The sequence below is a fragment of the Muscardinus avellanarius genome (genome assembly GCF_963383645.1).
Source record: "Muscardinus avellanarius genome assembly, chromosome: 1".
Lineage (NCBI taxonomy): Eukaryota > Metazoa > Chordata > Mammalia > Rodentia > Gliridae > Muscardinus > Muscardinus avellanarius.
This window is the reverse complement of record NC_137786.1, coordinates 93,553,677-93,573,495: the sequence shown is the minus strand read 5'-3', so window position 1 is coordinate 93,573,495 and position 19,819 is coordinate 93,553,677.

Here is a 19,819-nt window from a genome sequence, read left to right as displayed (position 1 = left end):
ACAGCACTTAGCCCAGGACTTCCATGGAGAGGACACCTCCGACCTCCTGGGTTCTCATGATTTTTGCCCTGTGCTCTCCTGTCTTCCCCAGCCCAGGGAAATTTTCCTGGTTTGAGGAGTTAAGGGTAAAAAGGTATACATAGCTACGTCTCCACCAGTCCCAGCTCTCTTACTTTTTGTTACCTCCTCTCCTAAGGAGATTCACAAGCCTAGACTTTGTTGTTGTTGTTGTTGTTCTTTATTTATTGTTATTATTTTAATTGTACATATTATTCAATATATGTTTACAAAGTATAAAGATAAATCAGAATAATTAACATTTTTCATTTCTTTAAACACTTAAAATATTTTTGATTAACATGTAATAGTTGTACATATTTATGAATTCCAGAGTGATATTTCAATATACAGTGTATAGTGACCAAATCAAGGTAATTAACATTTCCATCTCCTTATCATTACATCATACTTGGAGCCTTCAGACTTTTCCAGTTATTCGTAAAATACACTGCAGTGGCGCCGGGCGTGGTGGCGCACGCTTGTAATCCTTGAGCTTGGGAGATGGAGACAGGAGGATCATGCTGGTTCGAAACCAGCCTCTCTGGCTTAAGAGACCCTGTTTCCAAATAAAAAAATATAAAATAGATCTGGGAGTATAGCCCGGAGGTAGAAGGGTTTCCAGGAACCTCAGTACCACCAAAAAGAAAGAAAGAAAGAAAGAAAGAAAGAAAGAAAGAAAGAAAGAAAGAAAGAAAGAAAGAGAAAGAAAGAGAAAGAAAGAGAAAGAAAGAAAGAAAGAAAGAAAAAAAGAAAGAAAGAAAGACTGCAGTGATTATGAACCATAGTCACCTCATTGTGCTGCAGGACACAAGAACTTATTCCTTCTCTCTGTGGAACCCCTTATCCAACTCCATCTCTCTGCCTTTTTCCATCTTTACCAGCCTCCAGTCTCACTGTAGTCTCACTACAAAGATCAACTTTGTAAGCACCAACATTTGATAGAGAACATGTACTATTTGTTTGTCTGACTTATTTCACTTAACGTGGTGATCTCCAATCTCATCTATTTTGCTTCAAATGATCAACCATTAATAACAGCTCGTGGTTAAATAATATTTAACCATTCATCTGTTAAATGAGGGCCTAGGCTTTTGGAACGTAACTTTGCTTTTCACCCTGTGTGGCATCACTTCATTGAAGAACCATTCTAAAGTGGCTATAAATGGATATAAATGAATGGATATAAAATACATTGATTAATATTCAAAAATGTGTATTATTCTGCCATAAAGACAAAATACTCTAGTGGATTGGAAATAGAAAGACCCCCAGCCCTCACGGAAACAAGGTAGCAATGTTGGAAGTGGGGATTGGTTGCCATCTCAGCACTGGATATATCTGATGTAATGGGTTTATCTGGGTGGTAGCCTGAGCTGGCAGGGTGTGGGAGGAGAAGGTAGGTCCTGGAGTGTGGCCTTAGGGATTGTGCCTGCACCTTTGACTCCACTTACTTACTTGTTCTCTCTTGCTTCTGGCCTCCATGATGTGAGAGTGGAGCCTTGTGCTCTCCTCTCTTTCTGCTTCCTGTCACCATGTCCTGAGATCTGTGATCCCCAGCCTCACAGGGACTGAACCCGCAAATCCCAAAGGTAACTGTGAGCAAATAGATCTTCCTTCCTCTAAGTTACAAGGTCAGGTCTTTGGATTATAACAGTGAGAATGCTAAGACAAATACCTTGGTAAGCAAAGGTCTCTGCTTGAAGGGTTCCTTGGTGCAGCTCCTGGTACCTGCTTGATAAAGGGTGAAATAGAGCAATATATTAGAATGAGGAACCCAGTAAACTTTGAATTCTGGCACTAACTTTTCAGTTACATAGCTTTAATACACACTGATGTTTGTTTCTACTTTCTGAAACAGTTGCATTCTAATGTCCTCATTTAAGCAGAGGACTGCAGCCATGCTCTAAGGCCATGTTATCAACATGGTGACGAATGTCAAGACTCTCCCTGACACCATCTGTCTGTTCTGTGTTGCCCTTCTTAGTACATTCTGAGGACACTTTTTTATGAAAATGGAGTGTGGGCCTTAGTAAGATTTCGTCACCATTATTTTCTCTAACACATTTTAAAAAGTATTTTCTTCTTAATATGTCCCATTTAAATTCAATGATATCTTTAATATATGAATGCACTTATAAAAGATAATATTTGAATATGCTTAATTTTTTTTAGCATAGTATCACTCATTTAGATTTTCCTTTTAAATCACAAGTTCCTTTTACACATTTTGGGGTAAAAAACTCCATTGTGAAAAGAATATCTTTTATTGATTTTACCAATTGGAAATAAAAACATCTATTAAAAGATTCAGAATGACCTATGTTAGATAGTATAGAAAAGAAAGTTATTTAGAAATTTACAAAGGTAATGAACACAAAAATCAATGTTGAGTTCAAAATTCAGTGGTATAGACATGTATACTAACACACACGCACACATACACACACACATACACTTGTACAAACTCCTAGACATGTGCAGATATACTCAAGAGTGGAATAATATAAAGATTAGACGTGGGCAGATTATGAGACGGAAAAGAGAATCAGGGTGGAGGGAGAAACTAGATGAACATATAGGAGGTACTTGCTAAGTGCTTGGTACTTCTCAAGCCCATGATGCAAGCATTATTGCCCTTATTTGCATTAAAAGGAAACAAAGATTCAGAGGATTAGGTAGCTTGCCCAGTTGTGGGAGTCTACTTAGCAACAGAGCTTGGTCTTGAATCTAGGTCACAGGTCTTGAAAGCATCCTCTTTTCACAACAACATTTAATTGTGCTCAGTTCAGTGCCCACAGGGTGACAATATAGGTGTTTGGGTATAATTTTCTTGTTCTTTTTTGTGCTTTAAAAATAAATCCATGCCAAAGGATTAGCTAGGAGGAATACAATGGAAGAAGACAGCCAACTACACACTCTTAAACATATTATATCCATTTCACACATTGAAACAAGGTTGGCTACAACCGGTCTTGTTGAAGATATTGATTTGATCAGGGCAGTCTTTCAAGACATGATCTGGGTCTTTAGCAAGAGCTACAACTTTTGCAATCCACTGAGCAGTGACAGGAGTTCACTTCACACCATCACAAATTTCCCAGGAGAGCTAACAAAAGCTTGCAGCTTGGTAACATGTGGGCAAGTGCAATATTCTACTCACAAAGTAAAAGTAATATGTTACCATTCATGGTACTGCAATAAACTATGTGTGTAGTGTAAGTGACATAGAGTTAGGCAGAGAGAGCCAGGGTAAATCTTCATGTAGAGGATGTACTGTGAACCAGAAATCGGTAGAGATACTGTATTTACGCAGCTAGACCCAGAGGACTCCCTTCCGATGCTCAGCTTAGCAATTTGAGACATAAACACATTCATTTTTTTATCTTCAGTGTGGCATTGGAATCCTGATGCCTTTAATTTTAAAATCAGGTTTTGCAAGCACCACTCATTTGGTAACACTTTTCATTCCTAGGGATTCATTTGGTCCCTTAGGAAAAAAATAAATTCTACTCCAGTCTAATTTTCTTGAAGGTCTAATCTTTTATTGGTAAAGCATGTAAACCTTGTACAACTAAGGTCTTAATAAATGGCCCCCGATCTTTTGATTCTTTCATGTTAGCCAATAAACCAATAATCCAAATAAACAAACAAAATTTATCAGATGACCCATGCTCAAACCAAATAGAGCCAATGTGTATGAACTTCTCTTTGTATTTTAGCAACAGCACCTTTCTCCTTTTTATTTATTTTTTCTTTTTTTGATGGTACTGGGGTTGGAACCCAGAGACTTTCTACCTTCGGGCTATACTCCCAGACCCATTTTATATTTTATTTGGAAACAGGGTCTCACTAAGTTGCTGAGAGCCTCACTAAGTAGCCGAGGCTGGCTTCAAACCTGTGCAATCCTCCTGTCATAGCCTCCCAAGCATTGGGATTACAAGCATGCACCACCACACCCAGCTCTCCTTTCTCTTTTTTAAGTAATCAGTATGTTGATTTTCAAACCTGTCAATTGGAGGGAGAATTTTTAAAAGATGGTCAGTATGTAGAAATGGAGCCAAGAACTAGTAAATCTAGTAACATATGGTTAACCAGCCACTCACTCACAGACAGAAAAACTGCTTCAGGATAAATTCATCTTTTTCCAAGACACATTTACTCTTCAGAGTCACAAGGAAAAAATCAGATATCCCAGGAACGTTGGAAAGTTCTGTGTGAACATCTTATTTCTAATTTTATAAAAATTCAGCAGGGCATGATGGTGCATGCTTGAAATCCCAGCAATTTAGTAGGCTGATACAGGTGGATCCCAAGTTTGAGGGCAGCTCAGCAACTTAGTAAAACCTTGTCTCAAAATAAAAAGGGCTGGGAGTATGGCTTGGGTTGGGTAAAATACTGCAGAGTTTAATTCCCAGCAACAACAACAACAACAACAACAACAAATCAACACATTTTGGTGCCATAGCTTGTGTTACCCTGTGACCCATGCTAGATAGTATAAAAAGGAAGGTATTTAGAAGTTCATAAAGGTAGTGAACACAAAAATCAATGTTGAGTTCAACATTCAGTGGTATAGACATGTAGTTACTCTAGAGACATTCTGAGAGAGTCTTGGAGAGAAGGAAGAACATAGGCTTTTGTGTCAGGAGCCCAGATTTCCAGTTCTTGAACCTCTGCTTCCTAACGGGCAGATCCCTGGGGAGTCTCTTGGCCTCACCAAGTTGGGTTTTCTAAAAAAAATATAAAATGAGATCAATATAATATAAAAATGAGGTCAATAACTTCTGATCTCATGAGGGCAAACAAGATAATATTTGAAAGTATTTATATACTCTGAAAGTTAGCACCAATTTGTCTTAAAATTTGAAACATATCTGAAATGGCATATATTTAAAACAGTGTTCTGTCCATTGAGTCCAATATTCTTTGCTTCTGTAGGGAATTTCAACCACATTAGGAGTTAAATAGGCTTTTCATATGGCTGGGCAAGTAACCATTACCACTGCTGTGAACATTATTTTCCCTGGGCATAACAAACAATTGGAATCTATTTCAAACCAAACAATTAGCCTACCATCTCTCTTTTATTTTTCTTTTAAATAAAGCTTATTTGTTAGCTTGAGATTTGCCTATTTAATCAATATTCTACTTGGTGCTACCTGGACTACAAAGCTCTGTTATGAAGGAATTTTTAGGGATTCACTATTCCAGAAGTGTTGTAAGAACAGGGATGATCTTCAAAACCCCAGTACCAAACATGGTGAAAACAGTTAGGGTTCTTTTACTCCAGCTGTTGAATTGAATGGAGTTGAAATGGATGCCAGAGAGGAGCTTAGGAACTGGCCAGTAAAGGAGGTGGCCAGCCCAGGGCATATCACCCACCGGAAGAAATGACCTGCAGTTAAGGTGTTTGTGTGCAAAGACAGTGGAATTCTGCACCCCCTGCGAGACTGTGTATATTCTTTTTATTTGTGTAAACAGATATGTGAGAATGGCAGGTGGGAGGAGATGAGATGATGGTAAAGAAGAATCATGTGTGTCAGAATTTAGATGGCTAGCTACAGGAGCAGGTCCATGCATGTGACATTTTGAGTAAAGTCTAAAACATTCTAAAAATTCTTAAAACACATCAAGAACCCTTCCTGTCTCCAGTTTGTCTTTTCATTCTGGGTTTCCAAATCAAAACCTTATTTTACTTATTTTTATCATCTTACTATAGCTTACAAATTTTTAAAAAGGGAAGTCATAGATGAAGAAAAAATACATTCTATTTGTGACTGTATTAGTGCATTTCATTTTACTCAGCTGCTCCCCCCACCCAAGTTTGAATTAGGCTTGAATGGGGCCAAACACTGAGCTGCGCGTCGTTTTCATGGGGAAAAGCCAAGTAGTCAATTTTAATTACTTGTTGCCATATCCTTAAACAATGCAGCAAGCGTGGAAATGTTCAAAATATCTTTCCTTCTGTCTGATTTCACTTTAGTCGATCCAAATTTGGCATCACGACTCTCTGAAATATTTTTGATTTTAGAGCAGTTGGTGATTTTAATAATTTAGTGTAGAGGAGAGAATGAAGAGAAAGAAATTGGAATTTAAAACACAATGGCAAAAAAGTTAATTTGAAGTGATGTTTGGTTTAAAAAAAAAAAAAAAGGTTCCCTTCGAGATGATGTTGTGTAATTGAAGGAATTAGGGGAACTGACGGGAACTTCACCGGGTGTCTCAGGGGAGGTCTCTGGGGTCAGCTCTTGTCTCTCATGCCTCATGTTAAACAAGGTTGTCAGTTTTCCCGCAGATTGATTTTTCTCACAGGTCTGAAGGCCTTGTCTTATTTCGCCTTCTTTCCACAGGGGTCCTTAGCATTGCAAACATCCATTTACTTTTGTTTCAAATGGTGAAGGGTGATTTTGATCTCTGAAAGATGATCAAAAAAGAAAGCTCTGGACTTGGAAGGCCATGTTTTATATGTGGACCGTGTTAGTGGTCTACTGTTTTCTTTCATTATTTTTCTCTGTTGGAATTAAGTGCCTTTTAAGAATGATCATGTTTCCCAGTTTACCTAGAGTTGTCTTCTACATTTAGTTTTTTTCAAATATTCACTTGAAGGTTTCTCAGGAGGTGAGATCAGATGGGTTGTTCTTTCCAAGACAAAAGTTGTTAAATATAACTACAGGCAGATTCCAGGTAGACTCCCAGGAAGCACAGATATCTGCCAATTTGTAGAAGTTGATCCACATGGCCCAGTGACACCCACCCACAAGGACTTAAGCGCTGAGCAAAGAAGCCAGCTCCTGGCTTGTAATGCTCCATTCCTTCATGTTAAATATTGGATCACTTGGGCTTTTTTTTTTTTTTTTTTAAATTGTGTTCTGTGAGTTCCAAAAAAGAAAAAAGTCATTTTCACTCCAAAAAGAAAAAAAAAATGTTCCTTAAAATGACTTTTAGTCTTATGACTTCCTTTTGAGTTTTTTTGGAAAGCTTATAAGAAAAACACCACATTTACATAAGCAGAATCAATTATATCTTCCATTGCTGTCCTTACACGTGCTTGGCTACTTCTTATTTAAATAGGAAACCACAAGAATATGCACACCGTGCATTTTTGTTTTCTTAAACTTTCAAATATTGTCTTCACATATTTGCTCTCAGTAGCTCCTCCCTACAGAGCTGTGGACTGGGGACAATGGGTTTTCCCATCCCCTGAGGACACCTGACATGAGCCTGTCCTGCCCTAAGATGCGCTGGCCAATGTAGAGTTGGGTCCAGATGCCACATCTTTGAACTCCTCAGCCCAGTTCCGGCCCACTGCATCCTGCTGCTTGACGGAGCTTGTCAAAGACTAAGAAACCCCTCAAATAGATTCTCTGGCAATTTTTTCTTTCAAAAAAAATGGAAATAGTTTCTTCACCTTCAAGACTACAATCACTTCATCACATTAATATTTATTTTTCATTTGGAGAAAATCTTCTCATTTCCAGACTCTTGATAAATAGTTCAGTGAATAAATGAACTCTGTGCTCTCTCCTACCTGCTAATTTATTAGCTATTTTAATATTAATACCCAGGACCAATCTTGGGAGGAGGCAAAACAGGGGTTCATGGTGTCTAAAATTGTACTATTGTAACATTCACTTCTGTATTTATACCTTTGTCCCCAGTGGAAACGCAAACAATCCTCATAGAATCATGAGCTATTAATTGGAATTTAATGTGCTTATCTCTGTGGTTATAGATACAAATAATAACAATGACAACATATTGAATTCTTGGTGTCACCAGATACTGCGTTGAGCACTTTTCACATATTTTCTCGTGTATCTATTAGAAATGCTGATAGTTTGGTATGTGATTATTCTCACCATACATATTAGGAGACTGAGATTTCAGTGTTAAATAACTTGTCCAAGGCTTTCAGCTGAGTAAGGTCAGGGTGTTGAACCTGGTCCAATTGCTCCTAATCCTTTGCTTTTAATAATCATGCTCTAGGAATCACTTTTCCTGCTCTGGGAAACCCATGGTCTAGCCAGGGAAAGAATGATGTAGAAGGAGCAGAGCTCTGTATTGCACAGAGGAGGGAGCACCCCACTGTGCCTGCAGCAGAGCAGGCTTCAAAGAGAAGAAGGGCCTGGGTCTTGCAGGCAAGGGTCGTCTTCTGGGATGGTGATGTGAGCTGTGGCAGGCATCTTAGGCAAAGAGAACAACAGGACCAAACACAGAAAGATTAAAAATGTGTGGTGTGCTTAGGGGTTGCAGGTAATTCAGTGGGGTTGACAAAGAGACATTTAGAAATGTAAGCACTCCCAGAAAATAGGTTGAAAAGCAGCAGGTAAGTGCCAGATTACTAAGGACCCTGGATGCTCTGTGCTTGGTTTTGGAATTTTTCTTTTGGAGCAATAAGGACCATAAAGTATTTTTTTAAAGAAAGGTGAATATGACTGGATTTTTTGTGAGTAGAAATATGATGTACAAAGAAGCAAGGGTGTCATTTATCAGACTGTTACAATACCATAGAAAACAAATATACAATTGGGTATATTAGTTATTTATGCCATACAACAAATTACTCGTGAACTTTGTAGCTTAAAACAACAAACATTTATTATCTCCCAGCTTTTGTGGGTCAGGAATCCATGTGCACGCCTTAACTGGTTGTCTCTGACTCGGGTTCTCGCCGGCTGCAGTCATGTCAGGGCTTGACCAGGAGCAGTTCACTCAGATGCTGACTCGCAGGCCTTAGAAGACCTGACAAGACGCTCTTCCAGGCTCAGATGTGTGGCTGTCATCAGGTCCCAGGTCCTTACTGCGTGTTAGCTGAGGCATCAGATTCCTGGCGTGTGGGCGTCTCTTATCGTAGAGCCCCTCGCAGCATGGGAGCTGGCCTCCCTCAGAGTGAGGCTTTGAGACACAGGGAGGTAAGAGGTGAGGGAAAGAGGAAGAACTTGAGGGAGAGATTGAGAAGGTAAGAGGACAAGGCAGGTGTCAGGGTCTTTGGGAGTCTTACCTCAGAATTAGTACCCCATAACTGTGGTCATGCTCCAGCTGTTAGACGTGAGTCTCAAGGTCCAACCTCCTGGAGGGGAGGGATGGTTCAAGAGCATAAATCCCAGCTATTCTCTCAACTGCCTAGCACAACGGCCTTTTAGAATTTTTTTTTTTCTTGAGCTGCCTATGGGAACCCAAGATGTGGATAGCAATTAGCACTTAACAGTGGAAGTTTGAAGTAGAAAAGGAATGCTGGGTCAAACTACAATTCTGTGTGAATCAACTTTTTTTATTTTTTATTTTTTATTACTCAAGAAAGTTCCATAGCAGCTGTGTTTGGGAATGGAGCATGCCCGCTATGTTCTCACTTATTTAGTAAATATTCAGCAACCTCCATGCCCGAGACACTATGCCAGGCCTTCAAGTAATATTTTAGTATGTTGTTCTTCTGTTTCTTAATGTGGCTCAACCTCTGGTGGCCTTGTGGTAATTAGAGCCTTTATAACGTGTAAAAGTGTGAGGTTGCAAGCTCTCATCTCCTCCTGCAGTAGTGTCTGACATGGCCAGGGGAAAGGCTGGGAACCGAGAGCGATGACCTTGGTCAACTAAGCAGCTTCATATGGCCACCCCACAGGAAGGGTCAGGTTAAGAAAAGCCAGTGCTCGGATGCAATTTGCAACACTATGCTGTGTTCAAGCCGATCTAAAAAAGCTGCCTGGAATGCAAAAGGGACGGGGACAAGGGTCCCAGACCACTGCTGCTTTCGTTCAAGAAAACTCAGAACCAATTGTAGTACAAAAACCATAATTCGATAGTGGCAGAGTTCATGGTCTGCAAACCCAGCTACATTATTGACGGGGACCTTTTCTGCTTATCTCTACTCAAAGTGGATTACGTGCTTTAAAAAAAAATGGGATCATTTAAGGCTATTTTGTAGGCAACTTAAGCAGGCTAAAGCTACTTATACGAGATACCAGTATAATGATAGCAGTTCATACAATGGAGATCTAATACCCAAATGACGATTCACTTCTTACAAATAATGTTCAAGACTCAAGTCATTAGGACGGTGTCTTAAGGTTTGTTGAAATGGGATTTTTCTTATAAGCAGATAATTAAGATGAGTCAGTAGTTTTCCTGAATTCTCCTGATAACTGCTTCATTTACGCTTTTGGGACGTTTGGGAATAAGTGAGTCCCTGTGCAACCCAAAGAAGGGTCCCAGGTGTCTCAATGAAGCTGTAGGGACCCCACACTTCAGTGCAGAATCCAGTTCATTAGTCAAGAAGCAAAGAAAGTACAGCAGTCCTCAGATAATTGAACACCCAGCTGGTCAGTGCTCCATGTGCTTTGGGAACACGTAAGAAAGTACAGAGAATTACAACTTTGGGGAGAGAGGTATGACTAAAACCTTCCACAGCCAAGCTGAGGGGTGAGGGGTGGGTATCTCCAGAGCCTGGAAAATAATATCACTCTTTTACCCAAATAGGATTCACATACTTCCAAGCTGCTAATTTAATTTAAATTAACTGTTAACATATTTCACATTTATACTTTTTTATTTTATTTTATTTTATTTTATTGGTGCATTGTATTCATACATCATAGTGGGATACAAACTTTTGTAGACATACATGCACACATCGCCCAGTCAGCCCCTACCCGATCCCCACCCCATTCTCTCCCCATCCCTCCCTCCCATGCTTGGCTTAGTGGTTGACTTCTAGTATTATAGCAATTTATCCAAAATTAAAAATGATAATCTCTCATAACAGTTTCATTTGTCTGATACCAAGCTTTTGATGACTTAAAGATAACATTTCAATATTTCTTTTTACTTTCTTTCTTACCAGAGAATATTTTTTTTCTATTTTTTTTAGGTGAAACTATCATATATTTATATATTTATTTTTCAGAAAAAAAAATCTATCCTAATATGGAATATGGACTCTAGATACCCAAAACAATCTTGAAAAAGAACAAAGCTAGAAGATATATATTTTCTGATTTCAAACCATATAAAGCTACAATAATTGAAACAGTGTAGTACTATTCTAAAGGCAGATATATAAACCATTGGAGTTAAATAAAAGCCTAGAGCTAAATTCTTCCCTATATTGTCAAGTTATTTTGGACAAGGTTTCCACGAACATTTAGTGGTAGAAATAATAATCTTTTAACTAAATATTGTTGAAAAATAATAATTAATAAAATTGGACCCTTACCTAATTCCATATACAAATAATAACTCAAAATAGATAAAAGAACTAAATATAAATCTTAAGACTATAAACTTTTAGAAGAAAATCTGGGTCATAAAACCTCACAACATTGAAATTGGCAGTGATTTCTTGGATATGATTTCAATGGCACAGGCAACAGAAGAGTATACAAACTCCCTAAAAAATAAAAAAAAAATATTGTATAACCAAAGACAATGTAAACAGTTAAAAGTTACTAATAGAATGGGATAAAATATTTCCAAATGCTATATCTGAAGGTATATTAATATTCCAACTAGAAATCCTAAAAATTAACAACAATAAAGGCAAACAATACCATTTAGAGATAGGTAAAAGACTAACATAAATAATGAATCTCCACAGATAACCAATCTTAGTTGTCTGTTGGATGGAAACTCTTGTTTCTCTGGTTCTGGTGTGTGTTACCTATTTCTTCTTTGTAGTTAATCTCTTTGAGTATTTTCTCTAGTGCTGGTTTTGAAGACATAAATTCCTTCAGTTTCTGTTTGTCATGGAAGCTTCTTATTTCTCCATCTAATTTGATAGAAAGTTTTGCTGGGTAGGAAATTTTTGGCTGGAAGTTGTTTTCTTTCAGAGTTTGGAATATGTTACTCCAAGCCCTTCTGGCTCTCATGCCTTGGTTTGGAAAGTCTGGAGTGATTCTAATTGGTTTGCCTCTGAATGTCACATGGCCCTTTGTTTTTGTTGCCTTTAAGATTCTCTGCTTGGCTTCCACATTGGTCATTTTGACAATTATGTGGCGTGGGGATCCTCTTCTCCGATCCTGTCTAAAGGGAGTTCTATAAGTTTCCTGGACCTGTGTATCAACCTCTTGATCTATGTTTGGAAAATTTTCTATTACTCCCTTGAAGAGATTGTTGATCCCTTTGATTTCACCTTCTTTTCCCTCCTCTATTTCAATTATTCTTAGGTTAGCTCTCTTAAAATGGGCCCATATTTCTTCAATGTCAGATTCCTGCTGTCGGATATTTTTTTCTAGATTAGAAACTATGCGTTTATTTTTGGAATGATCATCTTCTAAGCGCGAGATTCTGTTCTCCATGTAGTCTAATCGGTTGTTTGTGCTTTGAATTGAGGCCTTTACTTCATTAATTACATCCTTTATCTCTTTTTGGCTCTCTCTGAGTTCTTTTCGAAGCACCTCTATTATTTCTACAGTTATTTTCCTGATTTGATCTTCTAGAAATCTCTGATTTTCTGTTTTATCGGGTTCTGATGTTGTGGGGTTATGGGCATTCATTGCTCCAGTATTATTCCTCTTTCCCATGATTTTGGAAGTTTGTGCCTTCTCTGGGTTCTTCCCTTGGGTCACTACAACTTCACTTAAGGTGCTCTGGATCTCAAGTCAGTAGTATCTCAGACCCCACTACTCCTTTACTGGGTTGTGTCACAGAGTCTCTGACCCAGAGAGTCGATAGAGGTTGCTTTAGACTGTGGGGGGTGCCAGGTTGCATGTTCTCCTATGGTGTGATATCTCTGCCACCGCCACTCTCCCACTGGGTTAAGTCCCAGGGAGTACAGTTCTGGGATTTCTCCTCTGTGGCCCGCAATTTGACTCACTGTTGTTGAGTGCGCAGATGTAGCTGTACTGGACTCGGTGAATTCGCTGCTTCTGCCGCCGGTGGCAATATGGCACCGCTGCTATGCCCTCGGCTGTGAGGCTGGCGTATTTCTTCTTGGTTTTGAGTTCCACTCTGAATCCCTGCACCGTGTGCTGAGCTCAGCCACTGGGAGCTTTAGATGCTCTCTGCGCCGAGAAATCCTGCCTGGCTGTTCTGCAGTGGCTCACCTCGGCTTGCTGTAGCTGTTCGGTGAACTCGCCGCTGCTGCCGGCAGTAAAGCGCTGCTGCTGCGTATTGGCCGTGAGGCTGGTGTATCTCCTCTGTGGCTCTGAGCTCTGTTCTCAGTCTGCTTTCTCTCTGGAGCCTGGTGATTTTTTTGTTTCTCTGGTGATGGTGTTTTCTGGCTATGAAAGGCGCTGATTTTGTGGTAATGGAGATTGGTTGTTAGCGGGGCTCTTAAGCCCCTGCTTTTCTCGGTCGCCATCTTCCTGGAAGTCCACATTTATACTTTGCCACCACAGAACCTTCCAGAAATCTGGCCTAAGTGTTTTTTTTTTTTTTGTGTGTGTGTGTGTGTGTGTGTGTGGTGTGTGTGGTGTGTGTGTGTGTGTGTGTGTGTGTGTGTGTGTGTGTGTGTGTGTCTGGGGATGGAACCCAGGGGCATTCTACCTCTGAAATACACTCCCAGCCCTATTTTTTATTCTTTACTTTGAAACAAGGTCTCACTAAGTTGCAGAGTGATTCACTAAGTAGTTGAGGCTATCCTCAAACCTCTATCCTCTGATCTCAGCCTCCTGAATGCTGGGATTACAAGCGTGCGCCACCACACCTGGCCTAACTTCTTTTTTTGTCTCTTCTTTCTTCATGTCCTTCCATGACTTGCAGCATGCCAGTAATGAAGTTATTGTTAGGACCAATCCTCTGAACCACGTCCTGTCACACAGAATCCCTGGTGGTTGTACCTACTGCCCAAACGTGTCTACACACTTACCACCCTTGTGTGTTTGAAATATCTGGACAGAAAATCTGCCATAACTTGATAGACAAATATCACAATCATACTTTACATTTACAAAGTGTTTTGTACTTTTCTAAGCCTCTGGATCTTTGTAAATTTTATTTTCATTGACATGCAAGGCAAATATTACTAAGTTTATATTCTAAGTGAAGAAAGGGACACAGAGAATTAAATCACTTATCTAAGTTCACACACCTTTGGTGACAGGACTGGGATGATACATCATCCTCTCTAAGGAAACTGGTGAAATGGATTCTCAATACTTCTCCCTGTTTTCAGGAGTCAGTGCAGAAGCAGAAGCCCCAGAGCATGGATCCTACAGAGACTTAGACCTTCAGGGCCTCGCTGTCGTGCCACCACACAAAGGCTGTGTTCTCCTTTTTCCTGATCAGGACCCCTCCTGCCCCTCCCTCCACCCAGCACCATCGAAGCTTCCTGGAAACGCCCTACTTCAGAGACTCACATCCCTGCTTTTTTCTGAGTGCACTTTTTAGCTTTTCCCTTTAATTGACACCTGGGTCTCCCCCCAACAACTTTACATTCCCTACAGCCCCTTCAAGTCGGGTGGCTGATTCTCTCATCCAGTGTTCCTCGCGGCTAGCAGGAGGTGGTCACAGTCCTCTTTGCATCCTGTTGTCAGTTGTTAACTACCACTCCATCTTCTTTTACAAGTCAGTTCCATCATGAGCAAAGTCTTTCAGTTGTACCACCCTGCCCCATTTCCACCGGCCTCATCTACTTGCTTATATGTTACCTTTCTTTAGTTGTTTTCATATCCAGCATAGTCTCCCTTGATACCTGTAAAACTGCATTCTTTCAAGTACTTTCCACTCTCTAATACCTCCATGTTTTCCTTTAGAATACCTTTCCTGACCATCTGAGCCCATAATACCTGTTTGGCCTTGAACTTCCATATCAGTTACTGGTCCCACTATTTTGCCTGTCACTGTCACTGCATGCACTACTGCTGTGTCACCACCACATCTACCATGTACTGAATGGATATTCTGTGCCAGCTGTGTGCTAGGAATTATCTATTCTAATCTTTACAACAACCCTGCAAGGCATGTCCTATTATTATCTCCTTATTACAAATAGAGTCTGGGATTTAGCAAGTCATACTCTCTATGACACTTAATATGAACCTATATGAATTTCAAAAATACCTTTTATTAGACTCATTTGCTCCCCTAAGTAAAATGACTTTATGGGCAGGGACCATGACATTCATCTCTGTATCTCTTGATCCTAGAACCATGGCCTACGTCGTAGTTCATTTATTTGTCATCAATTAAGGTCACTTCAATGACATCCAACATATTTTTTGAAGATCAATTGCACACCAAACACTTGAGCTGCAACAATAAACAAACAAATAATCACCCCTTCAAAACTGATGGTAACAGGATAAAGACAGATAATTACACATGCGTTGCAGTGAGGCATGCTTATATTTTGGGGGCAAGAACAAGAGTACAAATAGAGGCCCACATACCAGATGCCTAAATGTTTAAAGCTAATAAACTGTCAAACAAAATATGTTCTGTTTTCCTTCCTTGACAATTATATTTCATGGAGACAAAATTGAAAAGTATGAGTAAAATTATGGCCTTTCTATGACTTAAAGTTGGCAAAATGTCAAAAATGACTGAATTAATTGTTATTGCATATGTCTGGTGTTCTGGAGAAGAGCTGGGAATGTCAGAATGAGTAATAAAATAAAGATATACATAATTCATAAACTATTGTAGATTTCATAAAATTTATATTTTCTTCATTTTAACAAAATCATTTAAGATGTTATATTCAACATTTTCATATGTGTGCTCTCAGTGGCATTTCTAAAGAGTTAAAATAGTAAGATATAATTGTATTTAAATATCTACACAATTTAAAGTTATTTTCATAAAATGTAAATTAAAGTTGGGTTGTTTGTTTTGCTAGTGTAGAGTCTTTTGAGTTCTTTGTATATTCTGGATATTAGCCCTTGATTAGAGTGGTGGCTGGTAAAGATCTTCTCCCATTCTGTAGGCTTCCTCTCTATGGATCTTGGTGGTTTCCTTTGATGAGAAGAAACTTTTTAGTTTGATGCTATCCCACGTATTAATTCTTGTTTTAATTTCCTGCACTTTGGAAGTCTTGTTGAGAAAGTTACTGCCTGTGCCTATATGTTGGAGTGTTGAGCCTATGCTGTCCTCTAATAACTTCACAGTCTCTGGTCTAATTTCTAAGTCTTTGATCCATCTCGAATTGATTCCTGTACACAGGGAGAGGTAAGGATTCAGTTCCAACTTTCTACAAATGGATAGCCAGTTCTCCCAGAACCATTTGTTGAAAAGGCTATCTTTTCTACAGTGTATGAGTTTGGCCCCTTTGTCAAAGATCAACTGACTATAGGTGTGTGGGATTGTTTCTGTATCTTCTATTCTGTTCCATTGGTCAGTATGCCTGTTGTTGTGCCAATACCATGTTGATTTTACTACTGTTGCTCTATAGTATAATTTGAAGTCCCGGAAATGAGCAACTGAACTGAATAGATACTTCACAAAAGAAGAGATACAAATGGCCAATAGATACATGAAAAGATGTTTAACATCATTAGCCATTAGAAAGATGCAAATCAAAACTACACTAAGATTCCATCTAACCCCAATCAGAGTGGCAAGCATAAAGAAATAAAATAACAACAAATGCTGGCTAGGATGTGGGGAAAGAGGAACTCTTTTACACTGTTGGTGGGAGTGCAAACTAGTTTAGCCACTATGGAGATCAGTGTGGAGATTCCTTAGAAAACTGGGAATAGATCCACCATATGATCCTTCTCTACCACTCCTGGGTATTTTTCCAAAAGGGTTGAAATCAGAGAACTACAGTAACATATGCATACCTATGTTCATAGCAGCACAATTCATAATAGCCAAAATATGGGACAAACCTAGGTCTCCATCAACAGATGAATGGATTGCAAAATTATGAGAAATACACACAATGGAATTCTACTCAGTGATAAAGAAATACAAAATCATGTTATTCGCAAGAAGGTGGAAATATCTGAAGAACATTATGTTAAGTGAGATCAGCCAAGTACAGAAAGAGAAGGGACATATGTTTTCTCTAATATGTCCAAACTAGGGAGCATTGGAGATACCAGAGAGACTCCAGATAAGGGAGGGGAAATCTCAGCAAAGCCAGAATGGAGAGATAGGAGAGGAAGAAGGCTGAGGTTGATTAATGGAGGAGCTACATTCGAATATATGTAAAAGCATAAATATAGCATGGTTAACCTGGACACTCATTGTTGGGAGGGGGGGAAGGGAAGTAGTAGGAGGAGAGGGCACCAAGCACATCCTAACTGTATACCATTTTCAATATGTTCATAGATAAATAAAATTTAAAAAATAAAATTATGATGAACCAGAAAAATGTAAATTAAAGTTTCAAAATAAAAAATTTAAATTGTCTTATATTTTTCAATTTCTTCTCTTTTAACAGAAAGTAGAATGATGATTGCCAGAGGTTTAATGGAAGGGGAATAGTTGCTGCTAAGAGGGTGAAGGAGTTGAATTTTGCATGATGAAAAAATTCTATAGATCTATTACACAGCTATGTACATTTAGTTAACACTACTGTACTGTATTTTTATAAGTGATTAAGATTATGCTATTTTTATCACAATAAAAACATTTTGATTTTTGTCTTATTTATTATTTATTTATTTATTTATTTGAGGTACTGAGGATGAAACCCAGGGACATTCTACCCCCAAGCTACACCCTCAGCCCCATTTTTTCTTCTTTATTTTGAAACTGGGTTTCACCAAGTTGCTAAGGGCCTCACTAAGTAGCTGAAGCTGTCCATGAACCGCAATCCTCCTGTCTTAGCCTCCCAAATGCTGGAATTACCAGCATGCACCACCACGTCTGGCTTTTTTCTTTCCTTTTTATATTAGAGATTGAACCCAGGGAGGTTCAATCTCTGAACCTCTGAGCTACATCTTCAGTTTCTTTTATTTTTTTTTTAATTTTGAAACAGGGTCAACCTAAGTTGCTGAGAGCCTTGCTAAATGCTGAGTCTGGCCTCGAACATGTGATATTTCTGTCTCAGCCTTCCAAGTCCTGGGATTACAGGCACATGCCACCACTCCCAGCCACATTTTTCCTTTAAAATAGTCAAAATCATGTATTAAAATCAAGAGGCAAAACATAAATTATAGTTAATAAATGTCTAGATTTTAATAAAAATTAAGTAAATGCTAAGATGTTTATTTTTTTAAATATAAAACTTATTGCATAGTTTTATTTTTTTAAAGAACTACTTGCAGCACTAGTACCAAAGTTCCATCCAGCTGTCTGTAAAGGACAGTTTCAGGTTTCCCTCATGTTCCATTCAGACTTAGGTGCATGCATACATATTTCAGTGTAATGACCACTAGCAGCCATGTGTAACTGTTGTGAATGTCATGCTAATATGTGAGTACTTTGGAAATTCCCACTTGGAGAAAGAAGGGAAGCAAGGAAATGGACACTTGGCACCACTGGGAGATGGTGCTTCACCATGCCTGAGTTAATCTCTCTCATGGTTTGTGCGAGAAAAACTTGACAAGTTCATTAATTTGTTTTTCTCTTGCTTGAGTGCTTGAAATCCACACTGTATTATAAGGCAGAGTCCACCCCTTCCATGTTCCACCTTAGTAGATGACACCCATAAATCTTCATGGCAGTTGGATGTCATTTTTTTTTTTTTTTTTTGAGGATCTAAACAGAGATGTGACAAGTTTTCCCCTGAGACTTAAAGGTGCTATTCAAGAAATGGAAGTTTAGGATTACAGAGAACCATGTGCTAGCACTAAGTTTAGAATTCAGGATGATAGAGAGGCCTCCAGAGTCACTAAGTTAATGATACTCAGCATCTCCTGGCTTTCTCTATTTCCATTTCCGGAGCTCCTTCCTTTTCTGGTGTCAGGGGGTGCTATGGCTTTACACTCACAGCTCATGATGGCACCTTTCTTCTTAAGGTCACATATTGCTTCTGGGCTCTTTACTTTCCCATCACTCCTTTTCTAAAGCAGAATTTTTGCTATTTCTTGTGCAGTGTATGTAACTCAACTATGACTTGCTCTCTACTAAATGCTATCACGAATACTCCTTCTCTAAAAGTAGACAACCTGTGCAGCTTTCTTCCTAGATCACATTCTTGAGTTTCATTGGTCCCTTCTGGATCCAACACCTTTTTCCAATAGACCAATTCAAATGGGGGGTACATTTGGGGACAAATGGGTGATCCTTAGCATCGTCAAATGTTGTGTAACTGTTTCACTTTACCCAACTCAATATTTTTATTCAACTAACTAATTACAGTCCAATTCACAAATCTTTCATTATATTTGGTCTTATTCTAGTCTAATTTTTAAAACTGACTTTTGAAACATACCATAAGGAATGTCACTCTGTTTTGTTATTCTCTCAATGGTTAAATCCTTCAGAGACATAAAGAAAGTTGAGAAACGGGTTGGATCTTTGATAAGTCCTTATATTATTCTTTTTTTTTGATGGGTGTGGTACTAGGTACCAGGGGCATTCTACCTCCAAGCTATACCCCCAACCCTATTTTATTTTTTATTTTGAAACAGGGTCTCATTAAGTTGCTTAGGCTAACCTTGAACATGCAATACTCCTGTCTCATTCTCAAGCTCCTGTCTTCTAATTCATGAATTTGGTAAATTATACTTTGGACTAGTACAGATAATTCTGTGTAATATGTTCTTTAAAGTCATATTTTTGCAAGAAACCTTAACTTACATGCTAATGACCTCAAGTGACAGTAATAAGAACAATAGTGGCTTTTGAAAATGCCATCTAAGGATGGCAAGAAAACTGAAATCCTTATGAAAGATAATGAAAGTTAATTTCCTTAGACATTTTTCAAAATTAAATA